This window comes from Salminus brasiliensis, chromosome 15 (genome assembly GCF_030463535.1).
Source record: "Salminus brasiliensis chromosome 15, fSalBra1.hap2, whole genome shotgun sequence".
NCBI lineage: Eukaryota > Metazoa > Chordata > Actinopteri > Characiformes > Bryconidae > Salminus > Salminus brasiliensis.
In genome coordinates this window covers 16,559,280-16,569,834 of record NC_132892.1, presented here as the reverse complement: position 1 = coordinate 16,569,834, position 10,555 = coordinate 16,559,280, and positions in this window count along the sequence as shown.

Sequence of the window (10,555 nt, the reverse complement as noted above, 5' to 3'; positions counted from 1 at the left end):
TCGTCCTTCCTCCATACTTTACACTGAGGAGCTGAAGCGGTTAGCAGAGGGAAAAACGGCCGTGGTGGTCGAGGAGCTCCTCGGCTTTTCCGGGGTCACGCAGACGCCGCCAGTCCCTCTCCGGTGCGGGAGTGGAGACGACGACTCTCGGTGTCCGTCGCGCCGGTAGTGCTGGAGCTCAGACGCCGCGTTGGAGGAGTCACGGGTCAAGCTGGACGACTTCCTTGCAGAGCGGCTGGAAAGCTGGTTTCTCCGCGGTCGCCATGTTTCTCAAGGCTACAGAGAAAAACGCAAAGGCCGGTTAGTGAGACAGAGGACTGTACAGTAACACAGACAGCACAAGCACTACAACAACTGCCTAAGAGGAAGAAGACAAAGCTCACATTACGGACTATAAAGCAGGATGGCCGGTCGAAGCTCTGTGTGGAATCACGGCTCGAGCTTTGAAAGCAGGGCCGCATCGAAACAGCAGCTCAGAGTCTCCTCCAAATACCTACGATCACGTGATCGCCGGAAACGAAGCTTCCTTACGTCACTGGAACGCAATCGCGGGTCAATGCGCGTGAGTTTCCGGTCCCGCTGTAGACGAGCTGCATATCATCTGAAATATGTACTTAAATAAAACGGAAATACAGAACATGTGTGAATCTGCTTCACTTTCATCATCAAATTATTGACATTCCTCAGCATTCAAGGTTTTTTACTGGAGACGATGTGAAATGACCTGAATAAAAACATTTTACAGCTCTATTTCTGTGTTCAACAGATGTACAGTCTACATGCACATTCAACAGTGCTGTTTCTCCTTAATCTAATAGTGTCAAACATGCTGTTTTGTTTAGGAGGAGAGTAAAGGAATTACACACTCAGATGAAATTCATTCAGTTAAAGGAAGAAACGCAGTCCGACATCGCTGTATGGAGCAGTTTGGACAAAGCTTATGAACACAAGTGAATCAGGCAGTGGTGGTGTAGTATTGTATTTGTACAACAGGTGGCGCAGTAGAGCTTCAAATGAACCACTTCTGCTTCAACTGGTTAAAAAGCCTCGTTCTGCTCATCCCTGATACAAAGATATGACTGGGAGAAACAAGCAGCAGGAGAGCAGCGCTGGACCTGTCAGCCGGAAGTGACGTGTCTGTCCAGTAGAGACAGATTTCTTCTACAGTGTTAAAGTTTTCATTTCACTTCATTTATTTTTTAATAAATTAAATTACATCCTGATTTCCAGTCCTGAAGTTTACACTTTCTGTCTCTCAGTGTTTTCATCTGCAAGCTTTAAAGACGCTGAGAATGAACCTATTTAATAAAATAAAAATATAATAAAATGTTTAAATCTGTATGATTTACAGTTTAGTACTATAAATATGTATGATGTACTAAATGTGGATTGTTCATCAAATAAACAACATAGAAATACTATGGCAGCATATTCTGGACTTTCTAAATGAATCAAATCTGCTAATTAAACAGTGTGTGTACAATTGCATATGAGTGTACAGTGTTTAAAGCCTTATCTAAATGAGGAGCTTCAGCAGTTTGGAGTTTATGGAAGATTTTCCATCTGCAATCCTCATCGTCGCTCCAGCTTTGCCCAAATGAAGCTGTAGTCCAGTTGTGTTGGGACGAGGCGCAGTCACCGGTATCGCCCCTTCCAGTCTGTCAGTCTACTTCAAGGAGGCTCCCAGGACAGACGTTCCCGATAGAGCCAGGTGAGTTCATGTGAACTAGCTGCTTTTAAGCTGATCTTTTACCTTATATGTGACCATAAACGTACAGTGAATGTTTGAAAGCTTGGTTTTCTGCTTTCGTGTGTGTTTGTACTTCAGCTGTACGACTGGAGGAGCTAACTTGCTAGCGCTGCTGATGTTCGGCGTTAACTTAGAAACTTCGGGAGCTCTAACCTTTCTAAAAGAGGCTCTTATTTTCCACGTTGTTGGAAAAGCTCCTGATAAAAACGGACTAACTTTTCTATACTGTTTCATCCGACAACACAGGCTTTCTGCCGTTATCTGTTTTAGCTGGTCTTGTTGTTTCCTCCAGTAGGAATATTAGTTAGAGTTAATAGCTGATGCTGAGCTGCATTAGCTCTGTTTAACTCAACTTTACCTCCCATATTTCATTAGTTCTTATTTAAGTGAGAATTGAAAACTTCCAGGGTCACATTTTAGCTCTGAAGCGTAATGAAAAAGTACTGATTTCTTTCCAGTGTCTGAAAGTAGTCCTCCTTCTAAGTAGCAGAATTAAACAGCTCCAGAAGCTGCTGCTTGTCTAGATATTGGGAGGCAGGGACTGAATCTGCTAGTCCTGCTCATACTTTGGCAACACAAGGTAAAATGAATTTGTGGGTTTTATTAGATCCTGAAATGTATTTGCAGAGACTCTGAATTGATGTAGTTAATTAGCATGTTTTCCTCTCTGACTAAAACCATTTGGTTTAATCTTAATCTTACTTCTACCTGTGCTGTAGGAGATCTCCCTCGTGAGACTAAGAAACCTGAGTCATTTCCAGTGTCGACAGCAAGTCTGTTTATTTACTATTTTTATCAGATCTCTGTTTCTACCAACCAATCACTTAATGAATTCCCTCTTGTATCTACATGCTTTGTCCATATAATCAGCAGAAGCGTCCAGCCAGCAGTAATAAATCTACATGCTTTTTAGGACATTTCTGGGACTTCAGTCATTCTAAGGACGAGATTGTTGACTGCCAATCATCACCCTCCTACTTTGAGCTCCACCTTTCAGTGGCTACATTTGGTTTAGAAATTTGACACTTAGTTTGTTCCCACCCTAATAAGTGTACTCAAGCTCCTCTTTCTCAGGTAAAGTATGGAAAGTGATTCTTTCCATGTCTCCCCTCCTTGTAGCAGACATGGATTGATACAGTTTATGATTGTGTATCAAGTTCATATACCTAAAACCAAAAGTAAAGAAGTAGTACTGAATTCCACTTGTGACAGATGTAAACGGACACTCACAACAACTGGAATGATTCATAGGATCCTTGATGTGGGAGTCTCTCTTGATTTGTACAGTTATTCTGTTCATTTCAACATTTGAAGGACTGGTAAACATTAAGGTTCAGTTGAAGACTCTTCAGTTTTGTCCTGAGAGGTTTGGGCTTCAAGGTCGTGGCCACATCCAAAAGTTACCCCAACTAAGTGGCTGTTAAAATAATAGACAACAGCCCTGATTTCCTGTGCCGGGAAGTGGACGTTCTCAGAATAGTGAACCACCCTCACATTGTTCACGTCCATGAAATCTTGAACGAGACGGGCAGGTGTTCATCGTGATTGAGTCTGCCGCAACGGATCTAATGGGAATGTGATCTCCACAAATGGAGTTATGTAATAACTGAAGTTTGGGAGAAGGACCACGCCCAAACTTCTCCCCTCCATTTCTTCACACTATAAAACCGTTCCTCTCCCTTCTCGTTCTCGTGACGAAAACTTGCACAGACCAAGCTGTACCCGCCTATTCTGTGCGTTACTCACCTTCGCCTTTCCCGACATGGATCTCGACATTACCTCGGATGACCAGCTCTTCTCTCTCGACCGGCGTTGTCTCTCTCCTGCCCCTCCTCATTCCGCTCTGCGGCTCAGGTCGATTCGTTTCTGTTCTAGCCACTCCTGCTAGTGGGTCTCATCCGGCTCTTCCTGATGCGGCCGCTCTCGTCTCCCTCATTCTGGTTCCCAGCGTTGCCTCGGATCTTCGCCGTCCTCCCCAACTGCATGCGGCTGCTCTCTGCGTCCCAGACGTACTGCACCCACGCCGGCTTCTCCCGTGCCTCTGGTGCTTCCACGCGCCTCTTCTTTGAAGTCCCGTTCCCCTCGCATCTTGGATTAGACCGTTGTCAAGCTCCAGAAGGTTCTCCAAGACCGTAGGGTCTCCTTCACTCACTCTGCTCCCAAGGCTGAATTTTGTAACTCTGTATCTCTCCTCCTTAGGAGGTAAACAACCCGCTTTCTGAGTCGGATTTCCGTCTCAGCTATGCCACTGTGGACCACGCCATCGCCTTGATTAAACTGGCTGGCTGTGGTGCTTGGCTGTCCAAGGCTGATGTCGTCTCAGCCACAACATCCCCATGGATGCCAAAACGTGGTCCAAACAGTACCCAAACCAAGTGACTCTAAAAATATTGCATATGGTGATGAACTCGGATGAGGATTCTGATTTCCTGCCCCGGGAACTTGATATTCTCTAGTAGGGATCCTCTCTCACATCATTCACATCCATGACATTTCAATATCCTCATCAACCAGCCAAAACCGGGTTCTTCCAGCTCCTCAGTGCCACGATCTATCTGCACCAGCAGGACTTTCTCACTCGTGACCACAAAAGTGAAAATGTGCTGCTGACTGCTGATGACCAGGTCAAACTTCAGTTTTGCTAATAATACAGAATCAATAATTCCTATAAAACATTGTTATAACTTTAAAACAGATATACACACAGTGAGCTCAAAGTCCTCCATTACTATAGTTACAGCATATTAAATATCAAAGATTTTTACTAAACTAAATATTTTTATACATTTCATGTAATGTCCACTTTGTGCTACAGTTGAAAGGGCAGCTAAGGATTATGTTGTAGAACCGAGTCTCCAGGACACTTGGAAGAAAGCTGAAGACGTTTTTCAGGACAAACTCTGTGGTGCACAACACCTTCTCTTTTTCCCAGCAGGATGCTCATCATTCTGCTTCCTCTGCAAAAGTTTCTGCTTCTTCGCGTTCCCAGCAGGCTTGTGAGGATGTGCTCTGTGGGGCAGTGGTGGAGGCAGAAGCTGTACTCACACAGTCCACCATGAAGCAAAGAACCAGGAGGCTAAAGTTTAAGGTATGTGAGCTGAGTGGTGAGTAAATAAATATATTTGTTGTTTAATCTTTTTTTTTATTGTGTCCCTCCCACAGATCCTGACAAAGTCAACAAGGGTACACCCCTTGTAGCCCTCAAGCATGGATCTAAGTGTTGACCTACTGACTGGGTTCAATTAGGAAAGTCCTGCTCCGTGGGTCATTGTTTAGCTAGAACCGTTGCTCCCACAGTGATGCAGGAAACCAGGAGACCGAGGCTTCAACTCCCCTTCAGATTATTATTATTATTATTATTAACTAGCATCAAACTCTGAGGTATTTGATGTTATCCACATCACTTGACATGTTCTAGATAATCTGTCATGTTGTCTCTCAAGCAGATCCTAAAGACAAGGAAGACTATACCTCTTGTAGCCAGTTAGAGAAGATGTCCAGCACGATTCCAGGTAACTTTCAGTGTTTGTTTAAACTGTGGTGAACATCACGAACCCTTTTAACCTCTGAAACTCCACAGGAACTCATTCCTCACTCCTCTACCTTTAGAAGGATTTGGGCAGTGTGTGCTGTATTCCATGTCCTTGCTGAATAATAATCCTTAGAATGTCAAAGTCTGGGAGTTTAAGAGGTGAAGGAATAAAGGCCCTAAGAAGGTTCATGTCTTCTACGTGACACAAATGTCTTTCACAACAGGAGAGATGTCTAATACACAGCTTTCTATTTTGAACTTCAGTTTCAGGGAGCATCAGGTCCTCTCAAGAACCAATCCAGCTACCAGCCCTCATCAGAGAACAGTCTTCAGAGAAATCCCCCTACTGACATTTATAAGAAATAAATGTGTTGTTGATCAGCTTCACCACCCCAGGAGGTTTCATCATTTTAGAATAGAAAATCTTCAAAGGTAAAAATCTGTGCTTGGGTTCGGTACCTACACTGATTCTAACCGTCAGTTCAGTTAGAAAATACGCAGCAACACAACACTGTCTAATCGCTCATTCATTATCATTCAGGTTCTGGCCCGCAAAGATGGTCTCTGGGCCTTTACCTACAACATAGTCCCATACATCCGTTACCACAGGGCAGAGAAGGAGAGGTGGAGGGTAATGAAGGCAAAGGAGATATAAATAGAGAGAGAGAGAGAGAGAGACCCCCCACATTATGTGGTACAGAAGAAAGAAGACAGCGCAGAGTTAAAAAATCTGGCCACGTCATCGGACCACTCCTCAACTCTCTACCACATTCACACACTGTATCTTACCTCACGCAGTGCGGCGAAGTCTTAATTCCCTCAGCTCATCAGACATTTCCTGCTTGCTTTTTTAAACACTGTCCACCAGAGCCTCTTCTACTTCCGGCTTCAGCCACTAGATGGAGACACTCAACAAGCCTTCTCCACTCCTCTCCCAGAGGGAGCTGTCCAGTGCTGCTGGAGTCGAGAGATGCCATGCTGCATATTCGTCTCATGTCCTTTCAATCCCCGAGTGTTTCAGGAAGCATATTCTCTCGAGAGCGAGAAGACACAGGACATGAGGCTGTATGATGCCTTGCAGCTCCCCCTAAAGGAGTCTTTGTGCTCTACATTACACCTCTCTAGGCAAAGGAAAAACACAACACCATAGCAGGGTGTGCACAGAACAAGAAGTGGGCTAATAGCCTACTGTCACTGAGAGAGAGGGAGTTTGATCTCTGGGAGGCCACAGCGATCAGAGCCTGAGATCCAAGAAACCTTTTTCACAACAACCCTCACGCTAACATGCTGTTTGAAGTTTCTGAACATGCTGACGCAGCATTTATCCACAACTGACTAAACTCCTCAACATACAGTTTTTAAACCAGGAGGCCGAGGTTTCCTCTCCTGTATCTAGACTAAGATTCATTTTTAAAGTATGTGAGATATTTCCTCTTATTGACCATCAGTGTGACCTTCAGTTTAAAATGCAGTCAGTGCAAAAGCTCTACACTCATGCTGCTCAAACACTTGTGGTACTTTTTAATATCAGTGCTGCAATATTTTCATTTCTGCCCCATTGTTGTTTTATAGAAACATGTTAGTGTGCAGTGTGTAGAATACACCCTAAATAAACCCTCATAGTTGGAGATGGAAGTGTATGAAGTGTTTAACATGTGTGTGTGTGTTTTTTCCATTGTAGGAAGAGAATGGGCTGAGATCCTCCTTTTCATCACAACTCATCCACAGAGAAGCACACGACTCATCAGTTTATCATTAATACTCACATTAGTGCTGAGCAGTGTCTTCATTTCTACACTTACTTTAGACTCCTCCTTAATGCTTCATCTTTTCCAAACAGCTGTAAAGTTTATATTATTAATATCATGTTCAGGAAAAGGGCCTGAATGAAGAGCTGTTCTGCATTACTGATGTGTTCTGGATGTTTATTTGTTTCTACTCAAAGTAAAATTTTAAACTTCTCTCTGTATTTAGTCCAGGTTTAAGTTTAGACCTGCTGCTCTCAGAACTGACCAGAGTCTCTTCAACAACAGAATTCAGCATTTCTAAGAAAAACACTATATGACAAAAGTATTTGGACACCTGCTTATTTGTTGTTTCTTTTAAACTCAAGAGTATTAAAAAGTATTAAAGTTTAGCCTGCTTTTGTTGGAGTAACTGTTTCTACTACCATGGAAGACTTTCTGCTAGATGCATTGCTGTGAGAAATGCATTTAGCAAGAAGAGCATTGGTGAGGTCAGAATATTGGATAATCACCCAACCTCATCTCCAACTCAAAGCTAAAGGTTTCCCCAGCTCACCCTAGAAGTAAAGGGCATCATGAGCACCATCATTCCAGAGAACACAGTTTCACCTCTCCTCAGCTCAATGCTGGAGGCTTTATACCCCTCTAGCCCACGATTGGCATTAGGCATGGAGCCGATAGGTTCATATTTGTCTGTTCCAGAGAGTCCTATTCTATTGGCAATACTGCATTACAGGGACAGTGTCAGCAATGGGTGCAACTGATTGCTGAATGCATTGATTAAAAAATGGTGTCCAAAAACATTTGGACATATAGTGTGTTGCTGTCAGATAATATAAAGAAAATATCTAATAATTACTTAATAAAATAAAGCTCTGCTGAACTGAGGCTTTATAAAAGTCTAAAAACAGGGCAGATCCTTTATCACAAAAATGAGTCTGTAATCAATCAACCCTTTCATGCAGAAATGAGGATAAAGTGGTTGGATGCTGCTCAGCTTCACAGCTCTACTGCGCCACCTGTTGTACAAATACAATACTACACCACCACTGCCTGATTCACTTGTGTTCATAAGCTTTGTCCAAACTGCTCCATACAGCGATGTCGGACTGCGTTTCTTCCTTTAACTGAATGAATTTCATCTGAGTGTGTAATTCCTTTACTCTCCTCCTAAACAAAACAGCATGTTTGACACTATTAGATTAAGGAGAAACAGCACTGTTGAATGTGCATGTAGACTGTACATCTGTTGAACACAGAAATAGAGCTGTAAAATGTTTTTATTCAGGTCATTTCACATCGTCTCCAGTAAAAAACCTTGAATGCTGAGGAATGTCAATAATTTGATGATGAAAGTGAAGCAGATTCACACATGTTCTGTATTTCCGTTTTATTTAAGTACATATTTCAGATGATATGCAGCTCGTCTACAGCGGGACCGGAAACTCGCGCATTGAACCGCGATTGCGTTCCAGTGACGTAAGGAAGCTTCGTTTCCGGCGATCACGTGATCGTAGGTATTTGGAGGAGACTCTGAGCTGCTGTTTCGATGCGGCCCTGCTTTCAAAGCTCGAGCTGTGATTCCACACAGAGCTTCGACCGGCCATCCTGCTTTATAGTCCGTAATGTGAGCTTTGTCTTCTTCCTCTTAGGCAGTTGTTGTAGTGCTTGTGCTGTCTGTGTTACTGTACAGTCCTCTGTCTCACTAACCGGCCTTTGCGTTTTTCTCTGTAGCCTCGAGAAACATGGCGACCGCGGAGAAACCAGCTTTCCAGCCGCTCTGCAAGGAAGTCGTCCAGCTTGACCCGTGACTCCTCCAACGCGGCGTCTGAGCTCCAGCACTACCGGCGCGACGGACACCGAGAGTCGTCGTCTCCACTCCCGCACCGGAGAGGGACTGGCGGCGACTGCGTGACCCCGGAAAAGCCGAGGAGCTCCTCGACCACCACGGCCGTTTTCCCCTCTGCTAACCGCTTCAGCTCCTCAGTGTAAAGTATGGAGGAAGGACGACTCTGTGCTACACTCACACTTTAGTACTTTTGGGGGAGCTGCGTGATTCTTAGCTAGGGCTGCCTCTTAGCTACAGAACATGTGAAATCCCCACACTTGAACTGATCTATTTTTGTTCTCTTTCTTAATATGAATAGAACTATAAATGAGGAGGATTTGGGCTGTGCAGGACTCTCAACACCGTTCATACAAACACTGTCGGACCATAATGCTTTAAAACTCAAGGGAAATGAGATGAGGTCTCTGAACTGAACTACATGAACTGTACATTTAACACCATATTTATGAGAATAGCTTGATGTTGCAGAATAACCTAAACAAATCTAAGATGCAGTAAATGACAGTAACTTTAAATTCAGTCAGCAGATGGACAGGAGCTTGAACCGTGTTCTCTGAATGTGTGTGTGAATATTGTAAATGTGTACTGTATGTGTGTTCCAGATTCAGTCCTTGTATCTTGCTGGTGTTTTCACTTGTCTTCCTGACCTTGTGAAGAATGCCTCTCTCTGATGTGTCTCAGGTAAGTCAGATTGTTTTGCAGTACCAGTTTCTGCAGGTGGACCAGATTCACTGACCTGCAGCTCGACACAGGAATCTGCAACAACATTGGGTGATGCTGATGGGAACTCTTTCAGTCGTCCTGAGGAGGTGTTTTCTGTTTCTCCTATAGGTTCTTCCATCATGTCTCATGTTCTAGTATTGCTGGTACATCAGTCAACAATGTGAAATTCAATCTTACATTTTTGGCTTTTGTGTTCACAGGTGAGCGTTAGCTTTCCCAACGGTGACATGCAGTGGCTAGAATATGTGAGCGGTTTGTAAGCTGAATTCTGGGGTTTTTGTTTTACACATTTTTGGTAAAATGGTATGGTATTGCTTTAGTACTCTGTTGAGTTCTCCCTGTTGTTTCCCAAGCGAGGCCTGCAGTTTAGGTTCCCCTAGTATTCCCCTGTATCCCAAGCTAGACTTGCGGTTTTCATTAACCCCTTCCCACGTTCTTATTTCGGGAGATCACTTAAAGCACCTTAAAGTTCCTTAAAGCACCTTAAGAGGTTCCTCCACAGTTTCAAATTGAAGAACCTCCAAAACATCCTTGAGGAACGTGTTCTTTTAACAGTGTGCAGGTTATTTTTGGATCAGTATCCCCCACCATAATCAATAATATTTTTCACTACCTCAGATTTGATCATCATTATTTTGCCCCTACATTTTTACTGATTTTATTAACTGTTATGCCACACATATTTAGCAGGGTTACAGGGCTGTTGCTTTATTTTAAAGTGTGCAATCACAATGTAGTTTTGGTCCATGACTTTGAAATAGCACACAATACTACTTCAAATATTTAGTTATTAACAGACGCTTTTTTGTTTCCTGAATAATCCAAATCTATTCCATTATTTGGTTGTTGATTATATGGTGAGTGTCTCTGGTGTAAGAGCACTGGTGGGAATTGCCTGCCACTTACATTTGTTACAGTTGTGTTTCTGTTGTTATTGTGCTGTTTTCTTTCATTTG